The following is an 8,235-nucleotide window of genomic DNA, read 5'->3' as shown; positions in this document are numbered from 1 at the left end:
CGGACCCGACTCATAGCGACCCCTCCTTGGGTTTCTGAGGCAGTATCACTACGGAAGTAGATTGCCCCATCTTCCTTCCGAGGAGTGGCCGGTGGATTTGAACCACCAGCCTTCTGCTAAGCAGTCAAGTGCCTTAAGCACTATGCCACCAGAGCTCCCAAAAATGGTGTACCAGTTTATATTCCTGTCAACAATGCATAGAACTTATTATGCTTAACACTGAGTAAAACACTCAGTATTACAGAGTTGCTGTTTTGTTGGTATTTTTTTAATGTTTGTCAGTTTGATAGCTCAGTTATGTTTTAGAAGTTGTTTGCTTATTTATGAATGAGGCTTAGCACTTTTAATCATTGCTGACAATTTGCGTTTATTTTTCTATGTACTGCCTGTATAATGCTTCTCTTTTTCTTAACGATTTATAAGTGCTAGAGTGCTGAGGGCAAATGGTTTGGGGTACAAATTTGGACTTTGTCACTTGCTAGTTGTGTGAACTTGAGAGAGTTACTTAGTCTTTTTGAACTTAGAGGTTCATTATAAAATTGGGGTGACAGTAGTATCTAACTTGTGGGATTTGTTGAGAAATGACATAATAAATGTGAAATGTTTAATACTTTCCTAAACTATGGTAAGAATGTATGTTGAATGCTAGCATTGCTAGTAGCACTAAGATTTTTTTTTTAAAAATTAAGAATGAATGACAGAAATGATCAATTACCTTTATAGCATTTGTATGATTGGGTTTCTCTTACCATAATCATGTGGTAAATTGTATTAATAGCTTTTCTAGTATTGAACTATCCTTTGTTTTTTGGAATGAACTTTTTGCTTAGTTATAACATTAGGAGCTCTGGTGGTATACCAGTTAAGGCATTTGGCTGCTAACCAAAAGGTCAGTGGTTTGCACCCACCAGCCGCTCCACAGAAGAAAGATGAGGCAGTCTGCCTCTGTAAAGATTTGCAGCCTTGGACACCCCACAGGGGTCACTATGAGTCAGAATCAGCTTCATGGCAGTGAGTTTGGTTTCGTTTGAGTCATACATTGGTTATTAATCGTGTTCTTAAAATATAACTAACACACATTAACTATTTTGTCATGAATTAAAACACATTTTTCAACGCGGGATCAGAGCTCTGAAGGTTAGGCATATTTCAGAGTGCATTGTTGAATGTGCTTTGCTGTTGTAGGTAAATAATTAGGGAACGGAGCAAGAAACTAACTAGCTAGAAACTATAGGATGAAAAATCTGACCACAACAGAAGGATTCAGCGTGTAACATGTGTATTAGTCAGTATTTAGAAGTAGCCACTATTATTGTTCCATCCATACTGTGTAAGGAGCAGAAAACTGTGTAAGGAAATGACATTTTATTTTTGTTTTATATTGTCATGTCTTTTATGACCATAGGTACTTCATGACTTTTTCAAGCTACAATAAAACTTTTTTGTATGTGGGAAAATGTTACATGTTCTAATTGAGCCTTTTAAGGACACAAAAAACAAAAACCAAACTAAACACACTGCGGTCAAGTCAGATCCGACTCATAGCAACCGATCCTTGGGTTTCTGAGGTGTTATCACTATGGAAGTAGATTGGCCAATCTTCCTTCCAAGGAGTGGCTGGTGGGTTTGAACACCAGCCTTCTGGCACAAGGGACCTGGAATAGCTTATTATATTGTTTCAGTGACACAAGACCTGTTATATTAGATTGAGAGTCTAGTGGAGAAATGAAACACATAAAGAGCATTTGCAAAGTCATTTCCCATTACATTCCGTCCTAAAAGCATTTTCATCTATCAAATGCTGACTTCTTATTTCCTCCTTTTTTAGCTTCAGAAGTACTAAGGGCATTTAGTGGCGCTGAATGGGGTAAAATACTTTTAATATTGAAAACAAAAACTTGGCTTTCATGCTGTGGATCCTTCTTGTATACAGATATGTGTCAGAATTCAAACCTGGAATTCCAGTACTTTTAATAATCATAATATGTGCCATTTATTGAGGGTTGACGAGCCAGAAATTGTTTTAAGTACTTTACTTGTGTTAGTTCATTTTCCTGTTGAAATAGCTCTATTCAATAAGGAGCTCTGGTGGTGTGGTGCCTAGGCATTTGACTGCTAACCAGAAGGTTGGCGGTTCAAACTCACTAGCCACTCCGCAAAAGGAAGATGAGACAGTCTACTTCCATAAAGGTTTACTGCCTCGGGAACCAATGGAGGTTGCTATGAGTCGGCAGTTGGTTTGTACAATAGGTACTGTTATTGTGGTAATATTACAGGTAAGGACAGTCACAGAGAAGTTGTATACCTTGCCCAAGGTTACACAGCTACAAAGTGGCAGACATAAAATTCAAACTTGGGCATTCCATCTGCAGAACCTACGCCTTTTTAGATACTCCATTCTCCTAACAAAGATGGAGCCAACTTTAATTCAACAGCTCTCTGTTGATTGCCAACAGTGTGATGGGAGTTGTTAGCTGTAGATTTGGGGCGATACCATGGTGAGCAAGAGAACTAAGGTCTGTGCTCTTAACAATGCTTACATTCTAGTGGAAACAGAAGATTAATAATACATGAACTTCATAGTTAATTCTTTGGTGTAGCAGGTTGTGTTTTGGAAAGGTGTTTTATATTAATGATGAATGTTTTTCACCTTTTCTCCATTTACCTGTGTTGGTTCATGACCTCTCTTTCTTTACTGTCAGTGATATGCTGTGTTTTTGTAGACCTGGGACATTGGACGGTGTCAGGGGGTGTACTTTGGCATCTGAAGACCTGGGTTAGAATCTCAGAGCTCCATCATCTACTAGCTGTGTGTGTACTTGAGCCATAGTGTCTTCATTTATAAATACTGGAAATTGACCACCCTACCTCCTAAGGTTGGCACTAGGACTCAGTGAGGAACAAGTTCCTAGCACAGTGCTTGACACAGAAGGGGCTAGGTAACTATTAGTTTCCTCCCTTCTATACGTTTTTCAATCTTAATAATTTTTAGTAAAAGATAAGAATCAGGTAGTAGGGCCAAATTGTATTCACTGTAAATGATGTTTGACTTCTTCCTCACCAGAATGCCATGTTTGTTCAAACTCAAATTTTTGTTGAAAATTAACATTTAAACCGAGGTTAAGGAAAATTGATGATTGCAGAATAACTGATAATATTCTTGAAAATAAGATATTTTGAAAAGAATTAAATACAAAAATGGTGTTATAATAGACCGGCTTCTGAAATTTCTTTGTGTAACATTGGTGTATTACTGTATTAGAATTCAGCTGCATATTTTGTACTAGAAAAATAATATATTTAATTTGTATGTTACTTTAAAAATGATATTGCTTCTTATTTGCTTCTATTTATCAGTACCCACACTTGTTTAATCAGAAACATTTGTTTTTGGTATTCTGGTAACTCAGTGTAATGTAATCATCAAAGTTTACTGTGCTGTGATGAGTTTTTGATAGGAATCATGTCTGTTAATTAACCAAAATTATCAATGTGTGCTCTTAATATCCTGATCCTTGTATCATCTAGTCAGTTATGGATATGGATTACTGTTGACTTTTACTGTTGATTTTCCTTACTTTCTGTTTTTATTGTTACCACTCTAGTTACTACACACTGATTGCTATAGTGATGCTAGGTGATCTCTCCTGTTTTAGTCTTTTTTTTTTTTTTTTAATTTCATCTGGCACATGTCTGGAATAAATATCATTTGCAATAATGGTGAGGGGTGGGGGCTCTCACAATATTGCCACGCCGCAGGAATGCAGCTAGGCCCCAGGAACAACTGGAACCTGCATTTTGAATGCTGTTAGGGCTGCCCCATGGTACAAGTGGTTAAGCACTCAGGTACTAACAGAGAGATTGGGGTTCTGAACACAGCTGGTGGTTTGGTGGGAGAAAGACCTGGTGACTTGCTTCTGCCAAGATTCAGCCAAGAAAGCCCTGGGGAGCACTTATACTGTCACATGGGGTGGCTGTGAATCGAATCAACTCTGTGGCACCTCCACTAACAGCAGGACTACCCCCATTGATTCTCATTTACTGTAGGCTACTTTCTGTGTATGGTAGGGAGTATGGCCACCACAGCTCCACAGTTTACAGCATTAGCCAGCAGATAGAGACTGACTAGACATTCCTTCTGATCAAGCCAAATAAAATCTCAGGAAAGTAATCTAATTAACCCAGCTATCCTGGATTGACTTGAAGTATCTCATTTGCTCACATAGGGTCCGCAGTGGCACAGAGCTCAGAAATCCTGACCTGACCAGGCACTAATTTTAGCCGACCCATTTTGGATTGAGTCACATCTGCTACCTGATTCTTAGTTCAGACTGGCTGCCCCAAGGAAGCCCTCTATCTGTCTTCATCAAAGGCAGTGTCCCCGTTGGCCCACTGAGTTTCTTTTCCAGCCTGAGGGGACATCAGCAGTTTACTCAGCACATTTACAAATCAGAGACAACTGACAAGCCCTGAGCTCTGTCTGTGAGAAGGTTCAAGTCCCTTGTTTTGCCACCCGCCCTGTCAGACTGCAGGTGACCCATTAGATATGTATTTTTCGGTTGAGAAACATTACCATTTGGTATTAGAAATGATACTTGTACATAGAATAGCAATAAATAACAATACCAGACAAATGTCACCTCTCTGCAAAACAATGGAACCATTATCATGCCTATCAGCTCATCAAGCTAGTAAGGAATAAAGCCTCAAAGAAGAAATAATACTTGACATTTATACCACTCATTTTTCAAAGAGATGAAGTGGGAGGCTAAAGGTCACCATAATCTTCTTAAAAATGATTCTTTTTATATTATTTTCTTTAGAACATTAAAAGCAGCCAACCACCTGGCTCCCTATATTGTGCAAAAATTTTGATTTTGAAATCAGATTGGATGTTTTTTCTACACTTGCAAGGTTTCTAATTTGCAAACCAGTTGCCGTGTGTTCCCGCTCATGACTGCCTGTGTTTCAGAGTGGAACTGTCCCACAGGGTTCTCACTGGCTGATGTTCTGGAAGTAGATCACCAGGCCTTTTTTCTAAGGCACCTCTGGGTAGACTTGAACTTGCAACCTTTCAATTAGCAGCCTAGCACATTAATCCTTTATACCTTTGGAGTGATTTTATACTGTGATGACTGTAAAAGAGATGGCTTAATATTTGGTTCATTATGCTGTTGCTTCAGTTAAATTTTAAAAACATATTATTAACCCAATATTTGCAATGTGCTATGTTATGCATACTATGAGACTGTGAAAAATGAGTAAGCTCCTGGAGGAGCTGAGTGTGTGACTGTCCTACCAGAGTCATAAGTACCCAGCACAGCAGAGCCACATCATAGTGAACGTCACTTACCTTTATTCCACTGTCCACATCCAGCAAAGAGTAAAAAGTAAAATGAGCCAGATGGACATTCCACCCAGGGAGTTTGTGCCCAGCACTGGATGAAGGGGAGTTGTGAATCTCCCATTCTCGCAGTCATGCTCAGTTCCTGCATGCCTGTATGAACATTTGTAGGGCTTAAAGGTTATCCATTGTGCACACAACATGGGCTCTAAGTGTAAGCCAGCAACTTATAGTTTAGCAGAAGAATAGCTAGTTTTAATGCTGGAATGGAAGTCCACTGTCTTGTATTTACAGTGGGACCATTTGACAGTCCCTAGCGATGGCTTTCTATGGCATTTTCAAAAGTAATACTAACTATTGGAGATATTTACCTCATATGTTGTATTTAGAATTTGTCTTCCACGTAAGATGCGATTCCACTGAAATGTTGTTGTTATGTGCCATCGAGTGAGACCCGACTCATAACAACCTCTCCTTGGGTTTCCGAGGTGGTGTCACTACGGAAGTAGATTACCTGACCTTCCTTCCAAGGAGTGGCTGGTGGGTTTGAACTGACAGCTTTCTGGTTAGCAGTCAAGTACCTTAGGCACTATGCTACCAGAGCTCCTTCCACTGAAATAGAAACATGAATTAGGTGAGTTCTATTTTTTTACATGGAAGGGGGGATTTAATTTTTTGTGTGATTGGTTTTGGGGAAATGTCAGGAGAATGTGGCATTTGAGCAGAATTGTGAGGGAAGAGTAGGATTTTGATAGGTGGAAAAGGGGATGGAGGGGATAGATTTCCAGTTGAGGAAACTATAAGATAATGTTTAGGGGTGCTGAATAAAAAGATTTGAAATATATAGGTTTAATTATATATATAGTAAGTGGAGAGGCACAAAATGTAGATTTGAGTCACATGACGTAGGACCCTTGAAAGCCATGGTAAAAGTTGAGATATTCTGAAGCATTAAAAATGTTTGGTCAGAGAGTGACTTTAGTACATGTATCCTGCCAGGATGGAACAGTTAGGATAGAATCCTGATGTTTAAATGTAGCTTTATTTAATCCACCCTACTTCTTTCATCTTAATCATTACCAAGGAAGTAGCAGAGTGCAGATGATCTCTTTCTGGGCATAGTCACATTTCATGACTAAAATGTATAGAATAGGAGAAAATGAGGGAGGTATATCGTAAGACTGTCAGGCCATTGTGCTAAGATGTAGATATATAGTTATAAATCCAACAATTCAGTATTATAATTACTGTTCTATGTAATCTTGTCTTGTAGAGAAGAGCAAAAAAGTATATTTATACAGTCTTTTATATTTCCCCACATACTTACCTTTTCCAGCGTTCTTTACTTCTTCCTATGGATTTGAGCTGCCATCATAAGTACTTCCTTTAGTATTTCTTGCAAGGCCAGTAAATTCTCTGTCTTTATTTATCTGTTTTAAGGGATAGTTTTGCTGGGTATAGAATTATTGGTTAACAGTTGAATATGCTATTTCACTGCCTTCTGACCTCCATTGCCTTTGATGAAAAGTCAGCAATTAATTGTTTTATTGTGTCTCTGAAATTGATAAATCTTTATTAATATTATTTTTATTGCTGCTTTCAAGATTTTTATTTGTTTATTTTTGAATTTTAACAGTTTGACTAGCTGTGGATTTCTTTGTGTTTATTCTCCATTGAGGTTCATTGAGTTTCTTGGATCTATAGATTAGTATTTTTCATAGACTTTAGGAAGCTTTTGGCCATTATGTCTTGTCATATTTTTATCTACTCCTTTCTCTCTTTCTTGAACTGCCATTATGTGCAAGTTAGTATGCTTGGTTTTATCTCACAGGTCTCTGAGACTGTTCATTTTTATTCATTATTTTTTCTCTGTGTTCTTCAGATTGGATCATTTCTGTTGATCTGTCTTCAAGTTACTTTCTTCTACCACTTCCTATCTGTTGAACTCATCCAGTAAAATTTTCATTTCAGTTACTGTTTTTCCACTCCAGAATTTGTTTTATTTCTTCCCTATAATTTCTGTCTTTTTTTTTGAAGTTCTCTTTGTTACTCATAGTTATCATACTTTAATTCTTTGAACATGGTTTCCTCTAGTTCTTTGAACATATATATAATACCTGCTTTGAGGTCTTTGTCTACTAAGCGCAACAACTGAGTCCACTCAGAGATTCTTTATATTGACTGCTTTTTTCCTCATAGATTACTTTCCTTTTTTTTGTTTTTTTTTGCATGTTTTATAAGCTTGCTGAAAATTGGACATTTTAGATTATACATGGTAACAATTAAAAAAAATTATTGTGTTTTGGGTGCAAATTTACAAAACAAATTTGTTTTACATTCAGCAATTCATGCACATTTCATTCCATGCCCCTATTACCATCCCCGACCATACCAAACTCTCCTCCTCTCCCGTCCCTGTGACTGTCTCCTCTCTGTGCCCTTCTTAACTCTGCACACCTGTCTGTCTAGCTTTCCCTCTATGTGAATGCTACCCCTTTGGTATCTCATGGCTGATTGCTCTAAGGGGTACATCTCCCTAGAGTAGGTGAGTGCATCACCCTGGGGTAGGTGTTCTGCATGTAGATCTTTCGTATACGTTGTAGCAATTTTGAATTCTGATTTTGATTTATTCTCTCTTTGTTGTTGTTGGGGCTGCTGGTTCTGTTTCTTTAGTAACTTGCCTAGTAGTTACTGTGGAATTTGTCTTTGCCACGGTGTGCTGCTGTTACTGTCACTGCTCATCGTTTTACAAGAAATTGTTTTTATTTTTAATCTTAGCTTCCACAGTTAGCCCCTGTGTCTGCATGACTTAGTGATCAGTCAGTGATTGATGATAGGTTAAATATGCACACATTTTGTGGTGATAGATCTGTGTGTGAGTTTGAAAGCAT

General features: G+C 38.0%; 1 protein-coding gene across 1 annotated transcript in view; it reads left to right on the top strand.

Moving 5' to 3' along the window:
- The window catches only part of PRKAR2B (protein kinase cAMP-dependent type II regulatory subunit beta), a 129,445-nt gene that overhangs the window by 42,729 nt on the left and 78,481 nt on the right, over window positions 1–8,235 (top strand). The window lies entirely within an intron of this gene.

Source organism: Orycteropus afer, unplaced genomic scaffold (assembly GCF_000298275.1).
Source record: "Orycteropus afer afer isolate SDZICR_OR568_19922 unplaced genomic scaffold, OryAfe1.0 scaffold00007, whole genome shotgun sequence".
In the NCBI taxonomy this organism is placed as follows: Eukaryota; Metazoa; Chordata; class Mammalia; order Tubulidentata; family Orycteropodidae; genus Orycteropus; species Orycteropus afer.
Note: the sequence above shows the minus strand (reverse complement) of the source record. Positions and strands in the feature narration are given on the sequence as shown.